The sequence below is a fragment of the Scyliorhinus canicula genome, unplaced genomic scaffold (genome assembly GCF_902713615.1).
Source record: "Scyliorhinus canicula unplaced genomic scaffold, sScyCan1.1, whole genome shotgun sequence".
NCBI classification, from domain to species: domain Eukaryota; kingdom Metazoa; phylum Chordata; class Chondrichthyes; order Carcharhiniformes; family Scyliorhinidae; genus Scyliorhinus; species Scyliorhinus canicula.
This window is the reverse complement of record NW_024055475.1, coordinates 187,930-209,235: the sequence shown is the minus strand read 5'-3', so window position 1 is coordinate 209,235 and position 21,306 is coordinate 187,930. Positions and strand designations below refer to the sequence as shown.

The 21,306-nt window shown below is 47.2% G+C and overlaps 1 pseudogene; it reads right to left on the bottom strand.

Moving 5' to 3' along the window:
• Positions 1-681: 681 nt before the first annotated feature.
• LOC119959869 lies at positions 682-20,984 on the bottom strand (annotated as a pseudogene).
• Positions 20,985-21,306: the final 322 nt, after the last annotated feature.

Below are 21,306 nucleotides of genomic sequence, written 5' to 3'. Positions count from 1 at the left end.
AGCTGACATTAATTTTAAAGGGATGGACAATGAGAGAAGCAGGAACACCGAGATCTAAAGGTGATGGGTTTGTTTGTCTGAAATGGGGAATTGTCCGATTTCTCCTCAGCGGAAGGAAAGTCAATGAAGATATTTTGCTGAATCCTGGAATGAATGAGATTTACTCTGTCTCTAACCCAGGGTGTATCTGAGCTGGGAGCACTGGTTGTATCAGACTTGGGGCTGAGACCTGTAGAAATCCGGGTCTCATTGAACAGATCTAATATCAGCAAAGTGGAAGCTCCATTAATTAAGCGGCTGTGTATTTAAATCACAATTGGAGGAAATAAAACCTTTATTATTTTTATTTTAGTTCAAAATATAACCAATAGATTCTCATTGACATGAATTAACGGTGTCCATCAGAGCGAGGGAAATGTTCACAAAACTGGGTTTACCGCTGGATTTATCAACCGTTCTGTTGATGATCTTCAAGGGGATGGCTTCATGTCCCACCACACAGGAGTAAGAAGCGCCGCTGGCCCACTCCTCCGCTGCAATGGATAACAGGCTGTACATGAAGAAGGAGCTATTGCCGTTCTCCGCCATCACCTCGGTGTTCTTGTAGTTCCCGGGATTCACCGGCTTGTCATTGACGGTCCACTTGACGAAGATCTCTCGGGGGGAGAAACCTCTCACTAAGCAGCTGAGGGAGACGAATCTCTGAGCGGAGACATCTTCAGCCGAGGGCAGGAGGACAGAGACGGACGGTTCCCGCGGATTGGGATCTGCAGAAAATGTACAATAAATGTCAATAAAATGGGGAATTCCGGAGACAATGGAACCGTGGGTTAGATGTGGGAGAAATGTGTTTTGTGTTGGATTTTAAAGGTTTCCATTTTCCACTTTGGGATCTGTCCGGTTTCCCAGCTCGGAGCAGAGGTGGACACAATCCTTTTCCCTGAGAATTTACGGATGTTGGATTCGTAAGTTTCAGAAAGTGTACAGCAGGGAAACAGGCCATTCGGCCCAACTGTTCTGTGCTGGTGTATAAACTCCACACTAGGCTCCTCCCACCTTACTCCCAGAGGATTGGAAAACTGCCAAAAGGAAGGGAGTCAAAAACAGGGCACTATAGGCCAGCGACTTTATTAGCTGAGCATTTAAGCAGACAGAATATAATCAAGCAGGGTCTGCACGGCTTCGTGAAGGGTAAATCATGCCTGACAATTTATTGCAATTCTTTGAGGTGATAACGAGAAGGCTAGAGAGAGGGGGGCAGTAGATGTAATATACAGGAATTTCAAAACTGTGTTTAATAAGTGGATGTACTATTGCCATGGCTGGAGATACAAATATAGAAAATGGTGAGGATTACAGAAAATCTAGAGAGGGACAGAGACAGCTTAAGTTACTGAGCAAAAACTTCGCAGATGGAACATAATATTCGAAAATGAGAGGTTAGCCACTTTGGTAGGAGGAAGAACATAACGGAATATTATTTAGATGGAGAAAGACTGTAGAAAGCTGAAGTAACGGGGGAATTGGGGGTCCTCGTGCTGAAGCCACAAAACGCAAGTTCTGCAGGTAATATGGAGACAAATTGAATGTTGACATTTTATTTCATAGGGAATAGAATATAAACATGGGAAAGTCGAGCTAAAACTATGCAAGGCATTCCCGTACAGGCCTCCCCAAACAGGTGCCAGAAAGTTGCGACTGGGGGCTTTTCACAGTAACTTCATTGAAGCCTACTTGTGACAATAGTGATTATTATTATTTACAGCACCAGGTTAAAGTCCAACAGGTTTGTTTCAAACACTAGCTTTCGGAGCACAGCTCCTTCCTCATTCACCTGAGGAAGGAGCAGTGCTCCGAAAGCTAGTGTTTGAAACAAATCTGTTAGACTTTAACCTGGTGCTGTCAGACTTCTCACCCCAGTCCAATGCCGGCATCTCCACATCATTATTATTATTTACTTAGACTACATCTGATACACTTTGAATAGTTTTGGTGCCCGTATCAAAGGAAGACAGATTGGTTTTGAAGGCAGTCCAGAGAAGGATCATGAGGTTGATCCCGAGTATGGAGGGATTTTCTTTTGGGGAGAGGGTATTAAGGTTGGGCTGTACTAATAGGGGTTGTTTAGCACACTGGGCTAAATTGCTGGCTTTGAAAGCACATCAAGGCAGGCCTTCGATCGTGGTTCATGGTTCGATTCCTGTAACAGCCTCCCCGAACAAGCGCTGGAATGTGGCACTATGGGCTTTTCACAGTAACTTCATTGAAGCCTACTCGTGACAATAAGTGTTTTTCATTATTGGGGTTTAGAGTAATAAAGGCGGCCTAATTGAGATATTCTCCGGGAGCTTCGTAGGATAAACGCTGATGGGTTGTTTTCCCCTGTGGGAGGGTCTAGGAGCAGAGTGCAGGATCACAAAATGAGGGTTCTCCCATTTAAGACAGAGATGAGAAGGAATTTCCTGTCTCAGAGGGTAGTGAAGCTGTGGAATTATTTAACGCAGGGGACTGTAGATTCTGGGTTGTTCAGTATGTTCAAGGTTGAGAGAGACACATTTTAAATCAGTAAAGGAGTCAAGAGATAGGGGGATAAGGCGGGAAAGAGGAGTGGAAGATCATCATAGCAGATCAGTCATGATCTCACTGAAGGTTGGACCAGTGTTGATGGGCCCAATGGCCTACATCTGATCCTAAGTCTTCTGGTCTATGGTCTCGCTCCATCTAAACCTAATATCACTGTTGGGTTTCATTGTTCATTCTGCTAGATATCAATTTCCCCCTTAAACTCTAAATGACCAGAGTATTTTGTTAGTGGAATTACCAATCAGTATGGACCATAAATACACTGAATGCTAAATACTGACCGCTGCACTGACACTGGAAATAGACACAATGATTCACTTATTGCTTCAATCTCACCGCTCACCTATTTTTTTGTGAATTGAAATTCTTAAAGGAGTTGGCAGGTCCTGATGGCTCGCCACACAGTCAAACACAGCCCCGCTCAGCCAGGCTTGTGTGGAGATGTTTAATTTGCTGACCACGCTCTCAGTATCTGCCCCAGGCTGGTCGGCAATCTCTGATTTCAGCGGCTTCTTCGCTTCACTCCAGGACACGGTGACTCCATAAGGAGCATTCGAAATGACGCAGGTTAAGGTTACAGTCGCCTCCAGTAAGACCTGTTCTATTGGTGGTGGCAGTATTGTTACTGAGGCATCAGTGCGAACGGAAGAATCTGTGATTGAAAAAGGTCGAAATCAACCCAAGTTTCATCTTCAGAATTAGGACAGCAGGATTCAGCCTTCACTCACTCAATGGGAATCAATCAACTCCGAAACATCAACCTCCATGGGGCTGGTTTAGCTCACAAGGCTAAATCGCTGGCTTTTAAAGCAGACCAAGTAGGCCAGCAGCACGGTTTGATTCCCGTACCAGCCTCCCCGGACAGGCGCCGGAATGTGGCGACTAGGGGTTTTTCACAGTAGCTTCATTGAAGCCTACTCGTGACAATAAGCGATTTTCATTTCATTTCCAATTATCGTCTTTAATCTTCTACACACAATGGAAAACCAGTTTGGTTTGTGAAAACTATTCTCATTTTGAAATACAGTCAGCCCCGATACCATTCTAATGAATCAGTATTGCAGCATTGCCAATACAAATATTCCAGTCCTGATCTCAGAAACCTAATGCTGAAGGCTGATTTATAAATAGGTTGGATAAACATTCCAAAATCTTCGTCCCGAGCTGGTTTCAGTAAAGGGTTCCAGACAGCCATTGCCTCTGCAATTTAATCAGCTGTCTCAGGATAAAGCTAATATCAAATCCACCTCATTCCCTAAATTACTTCAAATTAGAGGGAAACATTTATTTCTATACTGATCAAATCCTGAATGGTGAGCAATCCTAATGCAGGTCTTACATCAGAATGAAACACAAACTACATGGCAGTAAATTAGAAGTTGTTCTGTGCTTTGTACTAACTCCAGTAAATTCCTGATTTTGATTAACATCAGAATGCAGGATCATTTATTGTTTCCTCTGTTTGTGTCTCTTACCAGACGCGGTGATGTTGAGACTTTGGGTGACCTCTTGATGAGTGACCTGGCAGGTGTAGACCGCTTTGCTGAACCATTCCCCAGCGGAGACTGTCAGCCGACTGCTCGCTGAGAAATTCCCGTTCACTTCACAGGCGGGAGAGGTGATAATTCCTGAATCCATAGGTTGTCCATTCTTCAGCCATTTCACCGTGATTGACTTTGGACTGAAATCGTTGATTGAACAGACGATGGTTACAAATTTCTTGCTTGTGATTTCTTCACTGGAACTCACGGTGAGGAGAACATTTGGATGGATGTCAGGTGGAGGACCTTCAAGAAACACAAGTTAGACATTTCTTGAAGAAGATGTTGTGACGAATAAAATGTTTAATTATATTTTAACAGTTTCTCTGTGATCACTATTTCTCGCAGGAATCAGAACTGTGCAGAGAACCATCAATGTGTTATGACCAAAGATTTAAATAAAGTAATCAAACGTCTGTTTCTCACAGTTTCTACAACACTTACATTTAATTTCAATGCTCTTGTCTGAGCCGCTGTGTCGAACCTCACAGCTGATTTTGTTGCATTCCCCCTCTGACTCGGTGATGGTTAACTGGCTGCTCAGGGTGTAGGTTCCCTTTTTGTTTCTCACTGACGGGTATTTCTTAACTCCAGTGGTGATCAGCTGCCCATCTTTCTTCCAGGTGAGGCTGGTGATTTCTGGGGAGTAGTCCATCGCTAAACAGCCAACGGTTACGGAGCCGTCGGTGTTGTGTTGCTGACAGGAGGAGACCAGGCTGTAGAGAGTGGGCGGAGACAGTGTCGCTGGGAGAGAATGGCCCATTCAACAAGTTAGACTCTGGGATTGTATTTATTAAGCAACCAAACATTTCTAAAATTCACGAGAATGATGCGTTTATTCCAACATTTTCCCAACAAATGCTCCATCCACATTTCAGCTTCTATTAGTTCTATCATTTGAGAATCACCACCTGTTTGGCCACTCATTGGAAACTTACATATTTTTCTCAGTCCATATCACCTGGCAAAAAAACAACATTTTGATGTAATCAGAATGATGTAAATTTCATTGGATTGAAAGCGAAGAGCGGATGATTTTTCCCATTATTTTAGCCATCATGTTCTCCAAAATGTAAAACCCCGCCATAGTCCTGGGGTTCTTTATGAATACCCTCAGCCGGTGCAGCAATTGAACCCGCGCTGCTGGGATCGCTCTTCATCACGAACCAGCCGTCCAGCTAACTGAGCCGTGTACGTCATAATCCAGCTAACTGAGCTGTGTACGTCATAATCCAGCTAACTGAGCTGTGTACGTCACAATCCAGCTAACTGAGCTGTGTACGGCACAATCCAGCTAACTGAGCTGTAACGTCACAATCCAGCTAACTGAGCTGTGTACGTCACAATCCAGCAAACTGAGCTGTGCACGTCACAATCCAGCTAACTGAGCTGTGCACGTCACAATCCAGCGAACTGAGCTGTGTACGTCACAATCAACAGCCTTCCGCCTGTCACTGAGACCGGGCTGGCTGCAATCCCCCCGCACCCCGCCCCGCGCTCTCTGTTCGTTCCCCCGTCTCTCTGCCATTCCGCTGGATCTCTGCACCTTTCACCTGCTCCCTTCACTTTATTTCAGCTGTCTGCTCTTTTAGACGGCTTTCCCCGACATCTCTGCCTTTTCCTGTGTCTCTCCGCACTTTCCTCCATCTCGTTCTGCTTTGTCCATGCGTTCTTCACTTTTCCCGTTCTTTGCAGTTTGCCCCGGTTCCTGGTACTTTCCGCGGTTCTTTCAGTTTTTGCCATTATTATGCGCGGAATCTTACCGCTTATCGCCCACTCTTTGCTGAGTTTCTTCCCGATCACTGCAATTCTCTCAGCTCTCTGCACCTTCCACCGGCTCTCGGCACCTTTCCCCTGCTCTCTCCGCTTTCTTCCAGCTCTCTGTCCTTTGCGACGGCTCCCTGAGCTTCCGCAGAATCTCTCCCCTGGCTCCCACATCTCTGTGCTTGCCCCCTCCTCCCCCTTTCCTGCCCTTTCCCTGCCTCCTGGCTCTTTTTCCGGCTCCGGCGCTTTCTCCCGGCTCCGGCGCTTTCTCCCGGCTCTCTGAACTATCCCCCGGCTCTCCCCAATCCCGGGCCAACAGACACACGTGGGCACCTCTCGTGCTCATGTCTCGCCACAGTTCTCTCTTTCTCTCTCGTTCCAGACATTCCCTCGCTGATTTAGGGACCGTGAATAAGAGAGAATGAAGAGAGTGACTGAGTAACTGAGTAAGGGTAGGAGAGTGAGTGAGTAACTGAGTGAGGGTAGGAGAGTGAGTGTGGGTGAGTGAGTAACTGAGTGAGGGTAGGAGAGTGAGTGTGGGTGAGTGAGTAACTGAGTGAGGGTAGGAGAGTGAGTGCGGGTGAGTGAGTAACTGAGTGAGGGTAGGAGAATGAGTGCGGGTGAGGGAGTAACTGAGTGAGGGTAGAAGAGTGAGTGTGGGTGAGTGAGTACCTGAGTGAGGGTAGGAGAGTGAGTGCGGGTGAGTGAGTAACTGAGTGAGGGTAGTGGAGTGAGTGCGGGTGAGTGAGTAACTGAGTGAGGGTAGGAGAGTGAGTGTGGGTGAGTGAGTAACTGAGTGACGGTAGGAGAGTGAGTGTGGGTGAGCGAGTAACTGAGTGAGGGTAGGAGAGTGAGTGCGGGTGAGTGAGTAACTGAGTGAGGGTGGGAGAGTGAGTGCGGGTGAGTGAGTTGGGTGATTGAGGATATGAGAGTGTGGATGAGTGGGAGAGAATGGGGGTTTGACTAAGTGAGGGTAATTGGGTGAGGGTGTGTCACTGAGGGTGAGTGAGTCATGATGGGTGAGGGACAGTGAGTCAGAGGTGGAAAATAAGTGAGGATGGGTGAGTGAAGCCTGGAGGGCGAGTTTGTGAGTGAAGTTGTGTGGTGTAGGTGAGTGGGTGAGGGTGGGTGAGGCAGGATTGGTAACTGCGGGTGAGTGAATGGGGAGGGTGAGTGAACGAAGGTCAATGCGTGAGGGTGAATGAGTGAGAGTGAATGAGTGAGGGTGGTTAAGGCTGTATGAGTGTGGCTGTGAACGAGGTTTGTAACATAATTAGTGGGTGAACTTGGGTGAGTGAGGGTGTATGAGCGGCGGCGCATGGGTGTGGGTGGGTGAGCGAGGGTATGTGATAGTGGTTGAGTGAGTAAGGGTGAATGAGAGAATAAGTGTGGATGGGTGAGAATGAGGGAGTGAATGAGAGTGGGTGCATGAGTGAGTGAGGGTGAGAGGCGAGGGTGATTTAATGAGGTTGGGTGAGTGATGGTGAGTGAGTTAATGAGAGTGTGTGAGTGATGGTGAGTGAGTGTGTGTAAGTGACGGTGACTGAGAGCGGGTGAAAAAGTGTGGGTGCATGAGTGTGTGTAAGTAAGGGTGGCTGAGGGAGGATGTAAGAGGGAACATGGGTGAGTGAGGGTGTGTGAATGAGGATGGGTGAGATTGTGAGTGAAAGTGCATGGGAAATGGTGGGTGAGAGACGCCTTGTGAGTGAGGCTGTGTGAGTGAGGGTAGTGAGTCAGGGTAGTGGGTCAGGGTGGGTGAGTGAGGGTAGTGAGTCAGGGTAGTGGGTCAGGGTGGGTGAGTGAGGGTAGTGAGTCAGGGTGGGCGAATGCGAGAGGATGGGGGAGTGATGGTGGGTGTGATGTTGAGTGAGTGGGGCTGAGTTAGGGTAGTTTACTGAGGGTAGGTGAGTGGGTGAGTATGAGTGAGAGAGTGAGTGAGTGAGGTGAGTGATTGTGGGCGTCAGTGAGGTCGAGTGAATGAGAGTGGGTGAGTGAGAGTGGGTGTGTTAGTGAATGTGGGTGAGTAAGTGAGGACAGTGTGAGGGTGGGTGGGTGAGGATAAGTGAATGAGGGTGAGTGTGTGAGGTAGTGTGACTGAGCGTGGGTAAGTGAGGGTGGGTGGGTTAGTGAGTGTAAGTGGATGAGAGTGAGTGTGTTAGGGTGTGTGACTGAGCGTGGGTAAGTGAGGGTGGGTGGGTGAGTTAGTGAGGGTGAGTGTGTGAGGATGGGTGATTGATTGAGCTGAGTGATTGGATGAGGATGAGTGAGGGTGGGTGTGTGACTGAGCGTGAGTAAATGAGGGTGGGTGGATGAGTGAGGGGGAGTGAGTGAGGATGGGTGATTGATTGAGCTGAGTGATTGGATGAGGATGAGTGAGGGTGGGTGGATGAGTGAGGGGGAGTGAGTGAGGATGGGTGGGTGAGTGAGTGAGGGTGAGTGAGTGAGGATGGGTGATTGATTGAGCTGAGAGACTGAAGGAGGATATGTGAGGGTGGGTGTGTGAGGCTGAATGAGGTTGGGTGCGTAGGTGGGTTACTGAATGAAGGTGAGTGAGGGTCGGTAGGTGAGTGAATGAGGCTGAGAGAGTGAGAGTGGGTGAGTGAATAAAGCTGGGTGAACGAGGAAGAATGAGTGAGGGTGTGTGAGTGAGTGAAGATGATTGAGGGTGAGTAATGAGGGTAGTGTGAAGGTGTGTGACTGAGGCTGAATGAGTGAGGGTGGACTGAGTGAGGTTGTGTGACTGAGGGTTAGTGAGGATGCGTGAGGGTGGGTGTGTGAGGCTGAGTCAGTGAGGGTGGGTGAGTGAATCAGTGTCAGTGACTAAGGTGGAGTGAGGGTGTGTGAATGAGTGTGGCTGAATGAGATTGAGCAATTTAGGTTGGGCTAGCAAGTGTGAGTCAATGAGTGTGAGAGAGGGATGGTGAGTGAGGGTGTTATAGTGAGTGAGGCTGTTTGAGTGAGTGAGGGTGGGCAAGGGAGAGTAGGTGCGTGAGGGAGATTCAGGAAGTGTCATGAGTACATCTGAGTGAGTGTGTGTGAGTGAGGATGTGTGAGTGAGGATGTGTGAGTGAGGGTGGATGAGTGAGGGTGGATGAGTCAGTGAGGGGTGAGGGTGTGTGAGTGAGGGTGTGTGAGTGAGGGGTGTGAGTGAGTGAGGGTGTGTGGGTGAGGGTGTGTGAGTGAGTGATGGTTTGTGAGTGAGGGTGTGTGAGTGAGTGAGGGTGGGCATGGGAGTGTAGGAGAGTGAGGGAGATTCAAGGAGGATGGTGAGTGCGTGTGAGTGAGGATGTGTGAGTGAGGGTGGATGAGTGAGGGTGGGTGGGTCAGTGAGGGGTGTGAGTGAGTGAGGGTCTGTGAGTGAGGGGTGTGAGTGAATGAGGGTGTGTGAGTGAAGGTGTGTGAGTGAGGGTGAGTGATTGAGGGTGTGTGAGTGAGGGCGTGTGAGTGAGGGTGTGTGAGTGAGGATGTGTGAGTGAGGGTGTGGGAGTGAGTGAGGGTGTGTGAGTGAGTGAGGGTGGGTGAGGGAGTGTAGGAGAGTGAGGGAGATTCAGGGAGGATGGCGAGTGCGTGTGAGTATGTGTGAGTGAGGATGTGTGAGTGAGGGTGTGTGAGTGAGGATGTGTGAGTGAGGGTGTGGGAGTGAGTGAGGGTGTGTGAGTGAGTGAGGGTGGGCGAGGGAGTGTAGGAGAGTGAGGGAGATTCAGGGAGGGTGGCGAGTGCGTGTGAGTATGTGTGAGTGAGGATGTGTGAGTGAGGGTGTGGGAGTGAGTGAGGGCGTGTGAGTGAGGGTGTGTGAGTGAGGGTGTTGAGTGAGGGTGTGGGAGCGAGTGAGGGTGTGGAAATGAGAGTCAGTGAATGAGGGAGATTCAGGGAGGGTGGTGAGTGTGTGCGAGTGAGGGTGGGTGTGTGAGGGTGGATCAGTGAAGATGTGTGAGTGAGGGTGGATAAGTGAGGGTTGGTGAATGAGGGTGTGTGAGTGGGGTGGGTCAGTGTGTCAGGGTGGGTGAGTGAGGGTGTGTGAGTGAGTGAAGGCATGTGAGTGAGGGAGTGTGCATTAGTGTGTGAGGATGTGTGAGTGCGGGTGTGTGAGTGAGGTTGGGTGTGAGTGAGTGAGTGGGTGAGTGAGTGAGGGTGTGTGAGGATGTGTGTGTGAGTGAGTGAGGCTGTGTGAGTGAGGGTGGATGAGTCAGTGAGGGGTGTGAGTGAGTGAGGGTGGGTGAGTGAGGGTGTGTGAGTGAGGGGTGTGAGTGAGTGAGGGTGGGCGAGGGAGTGTACGAGAGTGAGGGAGATTCAGGGAGGGTGGCGAGTGTGTGCGAGTATGTGTGAGTGAGGATGTGTGAGTGAGGGTGTGTGAGTGAGGATGTGTGAGTGAGGGTGTGGGAGTGAGGATGTGTGAGTGAGGGTGTGTGAGCGAGTGAGGGTGTGTGAGTGAGGGTGTGGGAGTGAGTGAGGGTGTGTGAGTGAGTGAGGTTGGCGAGGGAGTGTAGGAGAGTGAGGGAGATTCAGGGAGCGTGGCGAGTGCGTGTGAGTATGTGTGAGTGAGGATGTGTGAATGAGGGTGTAGGAGTCAGTGAGGGCGTGTGAGTGAGGGTGTGTGATTGAGGGTGTGTGAGTGAGGGTGTGTGACTGAGGGTGTGTGAGTGAGGGGGTGTGAGTGAGGGTGTGTGAGTGATGGTGTGTGAATGAGTGAGGGAGTGTGAGTGAGTGAGGGTGGGCGGGGGAGTGTAGGAGTGTGAGGGAGATTCAGGGAGGGTGGTGAGTGCGTGTGAGTGAGGATATGTGAGTGAGGGTGGATGAGGGTGGGTGGGTCAGTGACAGGTGTGAGTGAGTGAGGGTGTGTGAGTGAGTGTGTGAGTGAATGAGGGTGTGTGAGTGAGGGTGTGTGAGTGAGGATGAGTGAGTGAGTGAGTGAGGCTGTGTGAGTGAGGGTGGATGAGTCAGTGAGGGGTGTGAGTGAGTGAGGGTGGGTGAGTGAGGGTGTGTGAGTGAGGGGTGTGAGTGAGTGAGGGTGGGCGAGGGAGTGTACGAGAGTGAGGGAGATTCAGGGAGGGTGGCGAGTGTGTGCGAGTATGTGTGAGTGAGGATGTGTGAGTGAGGGTGTGTGAGTGAGGATGTGTGAGTGAGGGTGTGGGAGTGAGGATGTGTGAGTGAGGGTGTGTGAGCGAGTGAGGGTGTGTGAGTGAGGGTGTGGGAGTGAGTGAGGGTGTGTGAGTGAGTGAGGTTGGCGAGGGAGTGTAGGAGAGTGAGGGAGATTCAGGGAGCGTGGCGAGTGCGTGTGAGTATGTGTGAGTGAGGATGTGTGAATGAGGGTGTAGGAGTCAGTGAGGGCGTGTGAGTGAGGGTGTGTGATTGAGGGTGTGTGAGTGAGGGTGTGTGACTGAGGGTGTGTGAGTGAGGGGGTGTGAGTGAGGGTGTGTGAGTGATGGTGTGTGAATGAGTGAGGGAGTGTGAGTGAGTGAGGGTGGGCGGGGGAGTGTAGGAGTGTGAGGGAGATTCAGGGAGGGTGGTGAGTGCGTGTGAGTGAGGATATGTGAGTGAGGGTGGATGAGGGTGGGTGGGTCAGTGACAGGTGTGAGTGAGTGAGGGTGTGTGAGTGAGTGTGTGAGTGAATGAGGGTGTGTGAGTGAGGGTGTGTGAGTGAGGATGAGTGAGTGAGTGAGGGTGTGAAAGTGAGTGAGGGTGGGCGAGGGAGTGTAGGAGAGTGAGGGAGATTCAGGGAGGGTGGCGAGTGTGTGTGAGTATGTAAGAGTGAGGATGTGTGAGTGAGGGTGTGGGAGTGAGGATGTGTGAGTGAGGGTGTGGGATTGAGTGAGGGTGTGTGAGTGAGTGAGGGTGGCGAGGGAGTGTAGGAGAGTAAGGGTGATTCAGGGAGCGTGGCAAGTGCGTGTGAGGGTATGTGAGTGAGGGTGTGTGAGTGAGGGTGTGGGAGTCAGTGAGGGTATGTGAGTGAGGGTGTGTGAGTGATGGTGCTGAGTGAGTGTGTGGGAGTGAGTGAGTGTGTGGAAATGAGAGTCTGTGAATGAGGGAGATTCAGGGAGGGTGGTGAGTGCGTGTAAGTGAAGGTGGGTGAGTGAGTGTGTGTGAGTGAGGGTGGGTGTGTGAGGGTGGATGAGTGAAGATGTGTGAGTGAGGGTGGATAAGTGAGGGTTGGTGAATGAGGGTGTGTGAGTGGGGGTGGGTGAGTGTGTCAGGGTGGGTGAGTGAGGGTGTGTGAGTGAGTGAAGGCGTGTGAGTGAGGGAGTGTGCATTAGTGTGTGAGGATGAGTGAGTGAGGGTGTGTGAGTGAGGGTCGGTGTGAGTGAGTGAGTGGGTGAGTGAGTGAGGGTGTGTGAGGATGTGTGTGTGAGTGAGTGAGCCTGTGTGAGTGAGGCTGGGTGAGTGAGGGTGGGTGAGTGAGGGGTGTGAGTGAGTGAGGATGTGTGAGTGAGGGTGTGTGAGTGAGTGAGGGTGTGTGAGTGAGGGTATGTGAGGATGTGTGTGTGAGTGAGTGAGGCTGTGTGAGTGAGGGTGGATGAGTCAGTGAGGGTTGTGAGTGAGTAAGAGTGGGTGAGCGAGTGTGGGTGTGTGAGGATGTGTGAGTGAGTGAGTGAGGCTGTGTGAGTGAGGGTGGATGAGCCAGTGAGGGGTGTGGGTGAGTGAGGGTGTGTGAGTGAGGGTGTGTGAGTGAGGCTGTGTGAGTGAGGGTGTGTGAGTGAGGGTGTGTGAGTGAGGCTGTGTGAGTGAGGGTGTGTGAGTGAGGGTGTGTGAGTGAGGGTGTGTGAGTGAGGGTGTGTGAGTGAGGGTGTGTGAGTGAGGCTGTGTGAGTGATGGTGTGTGAGTGATGGTGTGTGAGTGAGGCTGTGTGAGTGAGGGTGTGTGAGTGAGGGTGTGTGAGTGAGGGTGTGTGAGTGAGGGTGTGTGAGTGAGTGAGGGTGGGCGAGGGAGTGTAGGAGAGTGAGGGAGATTCAGGGAGGGTGGCGAGTGTGTGTGAGTATGTGTAAGTGAGGATGTGTGAGTGAGGGTGTGTGAGTGAGGATGTGTGAGTGAGGGTGTGGGAGTGGATGAGGGTGTGTGAGTGAGTGAGGGTGGCGAGGGAGTGTAGGAGAGTGAGGGAGATTCAGGGAGGGTGGCGAGTGTGTGTGAGTATGTGTGAGTGAGGATGTGTGAGTGAGGGTGTGTGAGTGAGTGAGGGTGTGTGAGTGAGGGTGTGGGAGTGAGTGAGGGTGTGTGAGTGAGTGAGGGTGGCGAGGGAGTGTAGGAGAGTGAGGGAGATTCAGGGAGCGTGGCGAGTGCGTGTGAGTATGTGTGAGTGAGGATGTGTGAGTGAGGGTGTGGGAGTCAGTGAGGGTGTGTGAGTGAGGGTGTGTGAGTGAGGGTGCTGAGTGAGGGTGTGGGAGTAAGTGAGGGTGTGGAAATGAGAGTCTGTGAATGAGGGAGATTCAGGGAGGGTGGTGAGTGCGTGTAAGTGAAGGTGGGTGAGTGTGTGTGTGAGTGAGGGTGGGTGTGTGAGGGTGGATGAGTGAAGATGTGTGAGTGAGGGTGGATAAGTGAGGGTTGGTGAATGAGGGTGTGTGAGTGGGGGTGGGTGAGTGTGTCAGGGTGGGTGAGTGAGGGTGTGTGAGTGAGTGAAGGCGTGTGAGTGAGGGAGTGTGCATTAGTGTGTGAGGATGTGTGAGTGAGGGTGTGTGAGTGAGGGTGGGTGTGAGTGAGTGAGTGGGTGAGTGAGGGTGTGTGAGGATGTGTGTGTGAGTGAGTGAGGCTGTGTGAGTGAGTGACAGTGGGTAAGTGTGTGTGAAGGAGTGAGTGAAAGGGCAGCATGGTGGTGCAGTGGTAGCCCTGCTGCCTCACAGCGTCCAGGTCCCAGGTTCGATTCGGGCTCTGGGTCACTGTCCATGTGGAGTTTGCACATTCTCCCTGTGTTTGCATGGGTTTCATCCCCACAACCCGAAGATGTGCAGGGTAGGTGGATTGGCCACGCTAAATTGCCCCTTAATTAGAAAAAATGGATTGGGTACTCCAAATTTATTTTTAAAAAGGAGTGAGTGAGGATTGTGAGTGAGGGTGTGGGAGTGAGTGAGTGAGTGAGTGAGTGAGTGACCGTGGCTGAGTGATGATTCACAGGTACTCCCAGCCATTAGGACGATGTGTCTCTGGATGATTTTCCGCTCAGACTCAGCTTCCTTTTGTCTTGTCCACAGCCGAGCTGGGGCTCCACCGACTCTTCCTCTCCATCCATCCTGTCCTGATTCTCCACATTGATCAGCTTTCAGTAACACCGGCTGTGTAAAGTCAGACAGCAGTGTAGATCACTGGGCAGCTGCTTTAATACTTTCAGAAACTGAACAGACCACACTCCGACAGAGTACGTGTATGTATGTGAGATAGGTGTTAGAGGGAGAATAAATTAATTTGCAAGGGAGAATTTCTGTGTGAGTGTGTGTGTGGGGATGTGTGTGTGTGAGATTTTGTGTGTGAGTTCGAGATAGTGTGTGTATGATTGAGTGTGTGTGAGAGATTAGAGAACATGTGGGTGTGTACCTCAGACAGTGAGAGAGAGAGACCACGTGTGTCAGAGAGAGACAGATTGTGCGGCCGAGTTTGTGTGTTTATGAGAGAACCTGTGAGAGTGTGCCAAAGAACATGTCTGTGTTTGAGTGAAAGAAAGTGTGTTTACGAGATATGTATGTACCAGTGTTTGTGTGTGTGAGAGAAATAAGTGTTTGTGTGAGTATGTGTGTGTTTGTGTATGAGTGTGCAGGTGCGAAAGAGAGAGATTGTGTGAGAGAGACACGTGACACTGTGCATGAGAGAGAGCAGGTGAGAGAATATATGTGTGTGACAGGGTGCGTGTGTGTGTCTGTGGAAGTGTGTGTGAGAGAAAGGGAGAGAGATAGTATGTTTGAGATTGTGTGTGTGAAAGAAGGAATGATTCTGTTTGAAGAGCGATTATGGATGTCAGACTGTGTGTGGGAGAGAGAGATCTGTGTGTCTGAGATAGTGTGTCTGTGATCGAGAGGGAGTGTATGAGAGAATGAATGCGAGTGTGAGAGAGTGTGTGTCAGAGAGAGAGAGAATGTGAGAGAGAGGGTGTGAGATACTGCATGCCTGAAAGAGATAGATTGTGTGTCAGAGAGAGAATGAGACAGTGTCCATGAGAGAGAGAGAGGGCATGTGCCAGGGTGCGCGTGTGAGAGTGCGCGAGAGCGAGAGAGTGAGAGAGTAATAATGTGTTGGCGAGTTTGTGTGCGTCTGAGATATTGTATATGTATATAAGAGGGAATGTGTGTGTGAGAGAGCCTGAAAGAAAAAATGCTACGTTTGAAGAGCGATTATGCATGTATGTGAGGGAGAGGGTCTGTTTGTTTGAGAGTGGGTGTGAGAGTGAGGCAAGGTGTGTCAGAGATTTGGTGAAAGAGAGTGCGTGTGAGATAGAGCGTGTGTGAGTGAGAGAGCGTGTGAGTGAATGTGTGAGTGAGAGATCATCACAGTGTGTCTGAAAGTGAGATTGTGAGTGTGTGATTGCATGTGAGGCACAGTGTGTATGTTTGAAAGAAGTATTGTGATTATGTGCGTGCGTGAGAGAATTAGTTTGTGTGAGGATGTGAGAGAAAATGCGTGTGAGAGAGCGAGAGTATGTGTGCGTTTGTATCGATGCATGGGTGCACCAAAACCTGCAAGTTCCCTTCCAAGACACTCACCATCCTGATTTGGAAATATACTGCCAATCCTTCACTGTCGCCGACTCAAAATTCTGGAACTCCCTCCCTGACAATATTGCAGATATACCTCCGCCACATGGACTGCAGCTATTCAAGGATGCTCCCAAGAACCCTTAGGCATACATAATAAAATCTAGCCTTGCCAGCGCCTCCAGAATCCTAGGATAGGATGACAAATAAAATGCAAAGGGGTTTCTCCGCTGCACTGACGCATTAAATAGATCAAGGACGGCCATAGCACGGAATGTAACCCAATAAATCGCTCTCTGCATTACCGAATCGAAAATTCCCAAGACCGATATATCGCTGCTTAAAAATCAACCAAATCTCCTTCTCCAGCCTGTCTGGCGTTGCTGAATTCTTTCTGACTGTCACAATCTGGGTTTGGAATCCCCTTTCTGAGTCGCCTGGTCAAACATCAAGTACAATTTCCACATTCCACACATATACAAGTTTTATTGAAGGACTTGCTCAAATTGCACTCCCTGAAATACTGGAAAATGAATTAGAAGATTTACAACCAGTCAGGAAGATTCATGGTCCCAGCACAGTGACCGCACGCACAGAAACTGAACAGACACAAATGACAACAATCGAGTTCCAGCAGATAGATCTGTTCAATCTGTCAGTTTCATGAAACTGTTTGATTCTAATTTATCAATGGCCAACTTCCGACAACAATAATTCAGTAATTTATTTGAAATTAAACTGACATTAATTTCAAAACTGCATTCGGTTTTTAACTATTTCTCTCTGTCTATCTCAAAACTCGACAATTGGGCAAAAAGTAGTTTTGCTGAAAATGAGCAGATTAAATATTACAGATTCAGGGTAGATTAATGACTTAACAGAGACACAGTGACAGGGCAATAATTAAACAAACCAGAAAATATTCACATTACCCACTAATATGATCTAAAAACAGAACTAAATATAATCAGCAAAATAATCAGGGCAAAAGAATGTAATCAGCAAAAGAACTGAGCTGCACACAGCAGTGTAAAGAAATGTATTGTTTCCTAAATTAATTACAGATATTATTAAAACTCTTTAAAACCTTTGAGATATTGCACGCCAGGATACAACTCAATTGTAGGAGGTAATTTATGCTGAATTAGTTCTCACTGATATTGTACTGTAAGTTAATGTTAATTGTCAGCTAATTCTTTATTCGATTATCTGTACTATAATAATAAATATGATAAAAATAGCATTCAATAATCCCCAATTTGTTTTTACCCAGAGCTTTGTGAAATAATTGGGATTTAATTAAAACAACCTAACAATCAAACAATGTTGAACAATAAACTCCAAATTACTCGATGAAAACATCTTAACATTTAGTTGACTCTATTCACATTTTATTTTATTTTTTACTCCAATTGCTCTATTCGACCTACAAATGTGTAAAATCTGCGCCTTTCTGAACACATTGATAAATCATAAACTCCATCTATTCCCAGAAAGTAATGAATATAACGAGAACAGCTCAGTAATATTTATTCAAATCATTTGCAAAACTGACCCATTATGAGCAAGTGGAGTGGAAAATTTGTTGTTGAATTTAGCATTGAATAAAATTTAAGCCTAAAGCTAAGATATAATCATTCTTTCTTTCCTATCATCTGTTCTTCCTATAATTCTATCGTGTGTGGAGCACAGCGTGGGAGACAGGATGTCATTATAAAATGCAAAGGTACTGTTAACCTTTTGTAAATAAATAAATCGGTTTGACATTCAAGCTTTTACTTTTCAATCTAATGCCATATGCAATCTGAACTTTCCTACAATATAAATAAAATCATCGGAACAATTCATTGATTGGCAGCGACTTCCACATCTCAGAAAACTGTTTCAGGTTCGATTAGTGATAATTCCCTCGCTATCCAACTACGCATTACAGTGAAGGAATAATATGGTTGCAGCGGCACTGAAATAATAGAATAACTGGAACTACAAAGTATTTCCAGCCTAGAAACCTTTCCGGCCATGTCAACCTCGTGCAGAACACAGCAGGATTGTGAAAGGTGATTAATGATGAATTATATTAATCTAAAATAACCCTTGGTTAATATAGAGTTGTATCACCGCATTGCAATTGTTTGAATTATATAAATGTTACTATGTTTTGTATGGGCGTTTCAGTCACTATTTCGTTCAATCTGGAAGCACCAGTTAAAATTACAAAATGCATCAATATATCTTTATTCGATTATTTTCTTAAGCCTGGCTGTTTTCTGCGGACAATCGCCCTTCAAGCATTTTCAAACGCGGAGACTGTTTGCATTCAACCAGAAAACGTGTAACCGCTCAGTGTCACCGAGTTTAAACAATGCAGAAACAATGCAGAAACGTTGAACCGTTTGACAGATCTGAATAATTTAAAGTCACCCAGATACACAATCTCCTCAGCAGAACAAAACACTAAATCACATCAATGAAGGACTGAACCCCGTTTATGGAGAAGCAGCTCAATTCTACATCGAACAGGATCAAACTTAACATTGCAAGAAAATATCAATATCCAGCAAACCAGCTGGTCACCAAATGTATGAATTATTAAACTAAACAGAAATGTGGAATAACATTGCGAGGTGCTCGAATATTAACAACAATTAAATATTGAAACTTAACCATTTTTTTCATACTGAGTCATTTTTCAAACACATTTAAATGCTTTTAATGTGTGCAGTTGATGGTAAAAGGTGCAACCATCAGATGCCACCGAGATTAAACTTTGCACAAACGGCAAACTGTGATTGCAGCAACAACCTGAGCTCTGAAAGGCTTTGTGGTAAAACGTGGCTTAGATTAATTTGCAATTTTCAGTTTTTTTCAAGATGCAGAAACAGCCTCCCTGATCTCTGCCGACAATCCAGCGACAAGCAGTTTCCAACACGTATACCCTTTACATTCAATCACAAACCGTGCAACCGCTCAGTGTCACCGCTCAGTGTCAACGAGTTGATACAATACAGACACACCAAACCTTTTCACAAACTTTCCTACACAAAGTCACCCAAAAAATTCCTCAGCAGGAAAACACCAAATCACATCACTGAAACATCATAGAGAAGCAGCTCAATTCTACAAAACACTTCCAAAAGAATCGAATGTAACATTGCAAAAAATCTCAATTTAGAATGCACCAAACCTTCATGTCATCAAATGAATGAACAGGTAAACTAAACAGAAAACTTGAATAATATCATCAGCACTTTCAGTAAGCAGAACATGTTCAATAAGATAGTACAGAAACTTTAGCACATTTTGTCAATGTTGGGATCGATCTCACACACTTGTGCGGTGGACGGTACAAACTGTAGACATTGGATAGAGCCGAGATTAAACATCGTACAAACAGACGTTTTGTATTTAAAGTAACCGAACCACACAGTATCCTCAGCAAATAAACATCAGATCAGAGCAAACAGGGACTGAATCCCTCAGCAGCATCTTTCTGTCAAGAAACCGCGGGATTCTATATCCCCCTTTCAGCAGAATCAAATGAAACATTGCAACAACATCCCAATACATGATCCACCAAAACACATTTCAGTGAACGCATGGATTTTGAAAATGCAGAAAAATATAAAACAAATACAGTAGCACAGTTGGTAAATGACGGAATGGTTCTTACCTGCAGTCACCGTCACCATGGTGCCTTGTCCCCAGTGGCCCATGGCGTCACAGTGTCACATTCCCTGGGCAGCTCCATACAATAACCGCACCTGCATAAAATAGACAGAAATCCACCATTATTTTAAATATTCACAAACCAACGGCAAAGAAAATTCACGATTAATTTTCAGGAAATTATATTAATATTTGTGGTACCGTTCTCTCTTCATAAATGACCGAATGTTTTACATTTCACAGACATGGAAATGTTATTGAAAATACCAACTGTGACTAAATAACGACCACCAATTTTCCACATTAATTCTTATTATTTTCTCATTGCTGGAATCAAATAATGCTTCACTGTGAATAAAGTTGGATTGTAAAAGCGAGCACTGAGCCAGCCTCAGTGAATTAGTGCTGAGGGGCTTTTTGTATTGACAGTAACTGCTGTGCCCCAGTTATCACAGTGAGACACAGCGTGTCAAATACTGCGGCAGACTGTTAACTATAAAATACAGATATTTAATTTCACTGCTCCCTCAAAAACTAACTCTGTCTCTTCCGAGAGCGAATGGGTGAGTTATTTCAGCTTCTCCTGGTCATTACATTTATAAAGAGGATCGGGACACTTTTAAACCCTCTGTGCAGATTTAGCGAGTCGGTCAACAGAGATAAAGTGGAAGATTTTTATACCTTTTTGCAAACTAATATTACTTCCAAACTTTGTTTTATTTAAAACTCATTTACTTTGACGATCCTGCTGTGGCGCTGATCACCAATTTGAACAAGCTCTTTCTCTGAGGTTTTTGTATGAGGATGTCGCTGTGCACAGCACTGTGACCCACTGTAGTCACAGTGACAGACACCCGCACAAAAACTGCACTCACTCTCTGTTCAGTCCTGCCGCTCAATATTCACTTCAAATACACGTTTACTTCTGATCTAATTTACAATTTAGACAGTAGTTTATCAAACCCAATGTACATAGATTTTCCCAAGTATCGGAAATAATAAAGCTAGGAATATAGCCAAGCCTCTCATTGATGAAACTGTTAACAGTAAATATAATCAGACAAAAGCTCATCCTATTATATCGATTGGTGTGTTCAGTTTTACTGTTTAATTTTCTCTGTGTTAGTTATGTAAGAAGCAGCGTATGCAATGACTCTGATCACTGACATTAATATTACATTTGAATCAAGTACTGACCTTCAGGTTAAGGAGCAAGTTGCTGAATTCCCTCTCGAGCTGTTCTTGTGCGGGTCCAGCCCTGATTCCTCTCGCTGTGGGCCTACTGCACAGTAATAGATGGCGGTGTCTTCGGTCTTCAGGCTCCTCATGGCCAAAGAGAAGATGTTGTTTGAAGTGTCTTTGGACGCAGTGAATCGATCTTTAATTGCTGGGGCGTAGTAGTTGCTGGATGAATTATAGTACCGAAGCAGCCACTCCAGCCCCTGTCCGGGAACCTGCCGGACCCAGTGCATGTAAGCGGTGCCGAGATTTAAGCCGCTGGTTTTACAGGTCAGTGTCAGGGAGCCTCCGGGACGCCCGGTCTCTGCCTCTGGCTGAGTCAACACAATATCCGACTGGACACCTGTAAAAATATATCAAAAAGCCCGAGGATTAATGCTGGTGAAATGATTGGTGACTCTGGAACATTCCAGAGAGAGACTAACACTGAGACAGTAACAGTGAGAGACTTGGACAATAAAAACTACTCACGGGATAAGAAAGTCAGCAACAAACTGAGAGAAATGGCCCACCTCATCCTTCTGGTCATTTGGGGGAAATGGTTGTGTCAGGAACTCAGTGAACAAACCAGCTCCTGGACTGTTGGATTCGGGTCCCAGTGAGCGGCATTTAAATACCCGGCAGAAGGGGGCGGCTTTCCAGGCGCCGCCTGTTGATTCCCTGGTGGAGGCGGTGACTGGATCCACGTCCCACCTTCCACACACCCAACAGAATGGACACAGAGATTTACTATAGGGTATACCACCATGCTACCCTGCTGCCTATTAAAAATACATTAGATCGGTATAATTGTTTGGCTGAATTGATTCATTGTAATGTCTATCCTCATCCGAAAGGAAAATTAT